We start from the raw sequence: 6,774 nt of genomic DNA on the forward strand, positions 1-6,774 counted from the left end.
ACCAGACTCACAGTGCAATCTGACTTCTTAACTAGTTGAGTGGCTCACCAAAATATCTTCACTACTACTTACATATCCGTCAGCTGAAACCTGGTGAAATGTATTCTGATATGTCCATACAGACACCATACAGCTATATTTTAAAATGTGACAATTCTTAATATACTGAAATACAATGATTCTCAAGATAGTACTTATAATTGAAGGTAGGTAGGTAGGTAGATAGATAGATAGATAGATAGATAGACAGACAGAAAGACAGACATAATCTCTAGAGTGATACATAAGAAACAAGTAACAGTGGATGCCTTTGTGAAGGATTTTGGAAGCCTGAGTCCAGGGGTAGAAGAAAAATTAATTTTTACTATATATTTTTCCATGTATATGCACTATCTTTTTAAAAACTTCATTGACATCAAAAGTCTTTCAAGTCGGTCTCTTGTATTCTGTTTATTCAATTTATTCCATAACTTATTCCACAAGCATTACAAAATGTTTACTACTATGCTAGGTGCTGAAGCTACAAAAAGAATAAGACACAGTCTCTGCTTTCAAGTAGCTATAGTCTAGTTGCAGAGACAGAAAAAGCAAGCAGATAACCATTATGCAGTGTAATAAATATGGCCGACCTGATTTTCCTTATTTAAAATTTCAAGACACACACATGCCCAACTCCCCTTACACTCCCCCTTTTCATTGTACTTATCACATTCTAACATCCTATATAATTTATCTATTTATGTTGTTTATGTCAGTCTCCCTCCACCCCATGAAGGTGAGAACTTTTGCCTGTTTTGTTCATTGATAGATCTCCAATGCCTGAAAGAGTGAAATTTTTCATTATGTTTGTTGAATGAATGTTGAGTGAATAAATGCCACATAATATAAAAGTATGTAAAAGGAGCTACCAGAACACAGCAGAAGGAACATCAAACTTGTGTATGGAGGCCAATAAAGCTTCACAGTAGAAGTGACACTTGTGCTAAATCTTGAAGCAAATCTGGGTGACTTTGAAAGACCTAATGCTCTAAGAGCAAGCAAATGAGAAATACAGAATGATGAAACACACAGGGAACTGTGAGTCCAAAGGCACATAGATCTAAGAGAGCATGGCCCATACGGAAAACTGAAAACATGATAATAATATTGGTTGCTGTTAATTGTTTAGCTGGCTGGATGATGGGTTCTTGAGATTTGTTATGCTATTCTTTTGTGTCTGTTTAAAATTTTCCATAATACAAAATTAAAAATAAATAAGTAAACTATTTCTTAATGAATGTAAAAGAATTTTTTAAGTGAATGTTTTCTAGACAGGGGATATGGCTATAGTTACATGGCTATGTAACAGCAGCCAAACTGGGTTGGCAGTAGGTGATGGGTAAAGAGGGTAAATGCCTGAGGAGGAATATATAAACCAATAGTTTTCTAGCTCAAGTATAAAAGGGAATTCATTAGTTCACATACTGGGAAGTCCGAAGGTATCTAGCATTAAAAACTGCTGATTTAAGAACTTAATTGATACTTGTCTCTCTGTCTCTGCTTCATATCCTTTTTGTCTCTGTTCAACTTCATTTTTCAGCTAAGCCTTCTCCAGGTGGTAAGCAAGACAGCCATTGATAGGCTCCACCTCAAATCCTCACAAGTTAAAGAACTTTTCTCTCCCAATGTTCTTCTATAAATCTCATGGAAATTTCTGATTGTCTCTACTTAGGTCATGTTCCTCTCCCTGAACCAATCATAATGAAGTGAGGAGATAGAATAATAAGATTGGTCGAGACTAAAATAGCACTAAAAAGTGGGGGGGGGGGTCAGGAGGGGGAGGATTCAGACACTATAACTGACAGCTCCACCAGGACCACATGGAATAGCAGAAGGAAGAATCCCCTAGAAAAGGGTTGCTAGCGGATCCCAATAACTGACATCATGGCCCCCATGAAGGGCTACAATTGATATTGGGGATGGGAAGGTTGTGGGGGTGCAGTGTAGACTGAGTAGTAGGAGAATAGGGACAGGCAGATAGGACTTATTTTTCTAAATAAGGCCAGACTAAACTGGACTCTGAAATTACAGAGAAATTTGTTGCGGTGGTGGGGGTGAGGGGTCAGGTGGTGGAATGAATGAAAGTATGAAGCTCACATTAACTTCATATGGCTAATGCCACATCTGGGCATGAAACAGTTAAAAATCTCCCACTTTTCCAAAGAAGGATGACTGAAGACAGAATATGAATAAACACTGGTGATGGAAATGCTCTAATTTCTTCAGGTAAATCGTGAAGTTAAATGCAATTAGAAAAACATCCCCCAAATAGCTTTTTGTTTTGTTTTGTTTAGCATGTGACCAAACCCTGAAGAGCTTAGATTAGTATAAAAGAGATACAAATATATGTCTTTCATTTATGCTTAAGAACCTGAACTAGAGGAAGAGAAAAAAGCAGCACATGCCATCTGTTTAGCAGGTACATAAGCTCCTAAGGGGACTTCAGTCTTCTGAAGACCAGTAGGCAGTGAGAAAAGTGGGGACTCAGAGAAGCAGAAACAAGGTCAGAATCCAGGGTAGATACGGAGCTTGAGACCCAGAAAGCCATCAGGAGCACTGTGCCTTCTGCTGTGTGCCACACCAAGTTCTTTCCATCAAAATAGCTCCACATACATCTCCCCTAAGAAATCTCCCAGCATAGCTCAGCAGTAACGAGTTATTCCATTAGTGGTATGCTCATCCACAGGATTAATTGGCCTGTGCCCAGTGCTTGCCCATGAGGAATGAAGGGAGAGGTTTTGGTGACATTGGGCTAAAGGAACATGAGTCCTAGAAATCCTCCTGGCTCAATCACCTTTCTCCCCTGTGAGGTTCATGAGCAAGTAATATATTCACAGGCCATCAACAGATAAGAGTCAAAATACAACTTTATTTTCATCTGAATAGATGCCCAGTTTTTGGTGCAGAGCTACCTTGTAAAGACAAGGTTGAAGCAGTAAAGAGCCACAGAGCCTTTCCCTCCCCTCCACACACCAAAATCTACCTACCCTCTGTCCTACCACATTTGGACCAGAAGTAGTAGCAATAAAAAGTATGTTCAGTGATGCATTTGAGGAAGAGAAAATGAGATGACCAGCTCCCAAGAGTAGGCCCTGGTTCAGCATACCTATTCCTACTGTGTAAGGTAGAAGAGAAAGCTGCATGGAGGTTCATCCCCCCTGCCCTATAAATGTGGGCCAATGAATTTCCTGAAATCTGACCAATCTATAAACAAATCCTGTTTGAGAGAAGGCAAAGGCCAGGAGAGAAGAGAAGAGATGGAATATCCTTTTCATCTAAATATTTGCTTCTTAAAATGTGGGCCCTATCAGCATCACCTGGTAGCTTGTTAGAAATGCACAACTTTGGACCCTATCCTAGATTAATGGAACCAGGGAATTGCATTTTAATAAGATTTCCTGGGAATTCATATGCACTGTAAAGTTTGAGAAGCACTGAGTTTCTGAATCCTAAATCCATGCCCAAATTGTCTGTCATTTGAATCTTTGCTCACTTCCTAAAATAGTGCTCTGAATATGGTCAACGGTTAATGACAGGATGTTTGAGAAATTCTCTTTGGCACCTATTTAATTCCATGTGAAGGGAGGAGATAATTTCTGAGAAACCAGCACACATTTACCAATGAGTGGCTTAGACAGAGACAGAAACATACTGAAAACAAGCAAACAAAACAGTTCTAGACATACACACATAGTTCTGCCGAGTGGGACAGATGGGCATAGTAAGTCTCTCACTCTATCCCTCCGCCCATAATATTCTCTCCCTTCCTCACTCATGCTTTCCTTCATCCATGCTAGTTTTGAGCTCTTGTGTTGAGCTCTGTTTAATACACAGGATAGTACCATGTGGATTACATGTCTCTTGCAGACCTGTTCTTGAACCCAAATTATAAGAATGAGATACTCTACCATTGAGCCAGGACACAGCAGGAAAACAAAAAGCAATTTGGCACATCAGTATTTCTCACCTTTAAACAACTGTGACCATCATGACCCAATTCACATCTTATTTCCGATAGTAGCCAAATCTCAGGCCTGGATCTTTGTCCAGTATTTGCCTTCAGTAGCTCTTTCTACCTGAGTAGGAAGTTAACAATAAAAACTCAGAGCATCTAACCCCCAGTACCTTCTCTTTCCACTACCTGACACAATACCTTAAAGTAAAAAGGGCCAGGGGTTGGCAAATATGGGTTAACTAGAGTCTGCCATAACATTTTTATGGGATCTAGTAATGACAGGATTTAATGAATAATGATTAAAGTTACTGTCTGTTAAGCACGTGCAATGTGCTTCACAACTCTATGAAGTAGCATCCCAATTTAATGAGTGAGGAAATGTGAAGTTTTCAGAAGTTGAATAACTTGCCCAGGAAACAGCAAAGGTAGAATTTTAGCCCACATCTACCTGAATCCAAAGCCTCTTAACCACTGAACTAATACATCTCAGTGGTCAGAAACCACTGTGTGAGTAAAGAATCCTTTTCCTTCTCTGGGGCTAGGGTGAGGATTAAATGCAATTAAAGATGTTCAAGCACTTAGAAAAGGTGCTGTAACAGATAAGGTATAATTTAGTACATTAAGATTATGTTCAAGTAAAGGCCCTTAGTACTATATAAGTGGCAATTATACATGTGAAAATTATAACTAAAGTGATTCCAGTTCTTTCAATATAAAGTTCTCATTTATTAAACTAGTAAATATTTTTTAAAGTTTAACCCTCAATGTTGGCAAGGATGTTGAGAAACTAGTACATTGCTGGTGGGAGCATAAGTTAGTCAACCTTTCTAAAAAAGCGAACTGACAATGTGTTACAAGACATTTTTAAAAATTGACATTATAATTTCTTGTAAGGAAAAATAAATTAGGACAAAAACTTAAGTATACGGTTAAGAGCATAAATTCTGAAACCAGTTTGCTTGAATTTATATCCCAGCTCCACTACTTACTACGGTGTGATCTTGGGCAATTCTCTGTCACCTGGTATCTAAAATGAGGATAATAATAGTGCCTATTTCATTGGGTTGTTATGAGGATTAAATTAATTATCATATGTAAAGTGCTTACCCCAGCACCTGGCACTAAGTAAGCACTATATATAAATGGTATCTATTATTTTTATTATCTCAATATTCTATGTAATAGCTAATAATTGGAATCAATCTATCTGACCACAGAAAAATGGTTAAGTACACTATGATACAGACATAAAATGAATATTATGAAGCCATTAAAAATGAGGCTTTAAAAGACTAATCACATATAATGTAAAGTAAAAAAGAGCAGGAAACTGTAATATATCATCTCATACTACTCATGTTTGTTAAAAGAGAACTTTATGCAAATACAGCTGTATTGAAAACTAGTAGCAAATACATACAAATATTAACAAAGACTATACCTGGGGGATGGTGTCGAGTGGGAAATTATTCATTTCTGTGCTTCGAAAATCCTTGAGAGCAGTGCTTCTCACATTCTGATAAGTATAGGAACCACTTGGTGATCTTGTTAAAATGCAGAGTCTGAGTCAGTAGGTCTGAGATTTAACAGATTCTGAATCTCTAACAAGCTCCTGGGTGATGCTCATGCTACTGGCCCAAGGCCCACACTTTTTGAGTAGCAAGGTTTTGGAGCAGGGGTTCTCAAACTTGAGTGTGCATCTGAACCAACCAGAGGGTTTGTTAAAGCACAGGTGCTGGACACCACCTCTAGGATTTCTGATTTTAATAGATCTGAAGTGGGAACCTCAAATTTACATTTCTAACAGTTTTCCAGGTGATGCTGATGCTGCAGATCTGGAAACCCTACTTTGAAAACCACTGCTCTAGAATATATATACTTTTTTTCAGCATCATAAGAGAGGGGAAGCACTAAAAAATAGGTCAGGCTTCTCCGCTGTTTACAAAATCAAATCCATACTCTCCGTCCGAATGCCTCCATAATCTAACCCAATCATTTCCTACTACTTCTGATTGGGCCACAAAATCAAACCACGATGCCCTAAACACTGGAGATTTCGAACATCGTGACTTCTCTATTTCCTCACTCTAGCTGATATGTCCTTCTATTTCTTCATGCCCAAATTCTACTATTCATCTTCAAAGCCCTCGAATGCCATTTCCTCCATAAAGCCATTTCCTCCATCCACCACTACTTACACAGTCAACCCTCCCTCCCCTACGGAACTCCACAGCTCTTTCTGTTCCTCCCTGGGAATACCGGTAGAGTGATTCCAAGGGTGGGTGGTGTCTCTCCCCCAGGAGACTGGGAGTTAATTGAGAGCAGGGCAGTCACTTGCCTATCTTTGCCCCTTGGTCTCAGCAAATCCTCAGCAGACAGCCGACACTCAGGGCTGACTGTAAGAATGAATGAAGTAAGGAGTGGCATCCCGAGGAAAGGCACTCAACTGTCCTGTAAATGGAAACTAGAACGCATGCACGCCAAGCAGCCTAATGACCAACAGTAACAGGTGTTTTCCATCTCTGATATCTGTGACTCATTCTACACAGCTGTCTCTGCACACCGAGGTGTCAGCACACGGAGGCTTCTGGAGTACAACGCCTCACACGCTGAAATGGGCGCCCGGGCGGCCACACACGGAGACACACCTCAGAACAACCTGGATCCACATAAAAGAGGCCCTGCCCCCTTAAAAATACTAATGTCTTATTGCAAAGAACGAGAAGCTATGGCTTGTGCCTGTGCTCTTTGCTCCCCGCCGCACCTTTCTTTTTGGTTTC

Source organism: Pteropus vampyrus, unplaced genomic scaffold (assembly GCF_000151845.1).
Source record: "Pteropus vampyrus isolate Shadow unplaced genomic scaffold, Pvam_2.0 Scaffold631, whole genome shotgun sequence".
Classification (NCBI taxonomy): Eukaryota; Metazoa; Chordata; class Mammalia; order Chiroptera; family Pteropodidae; genus Pteropus; species Pteropus vampyrus.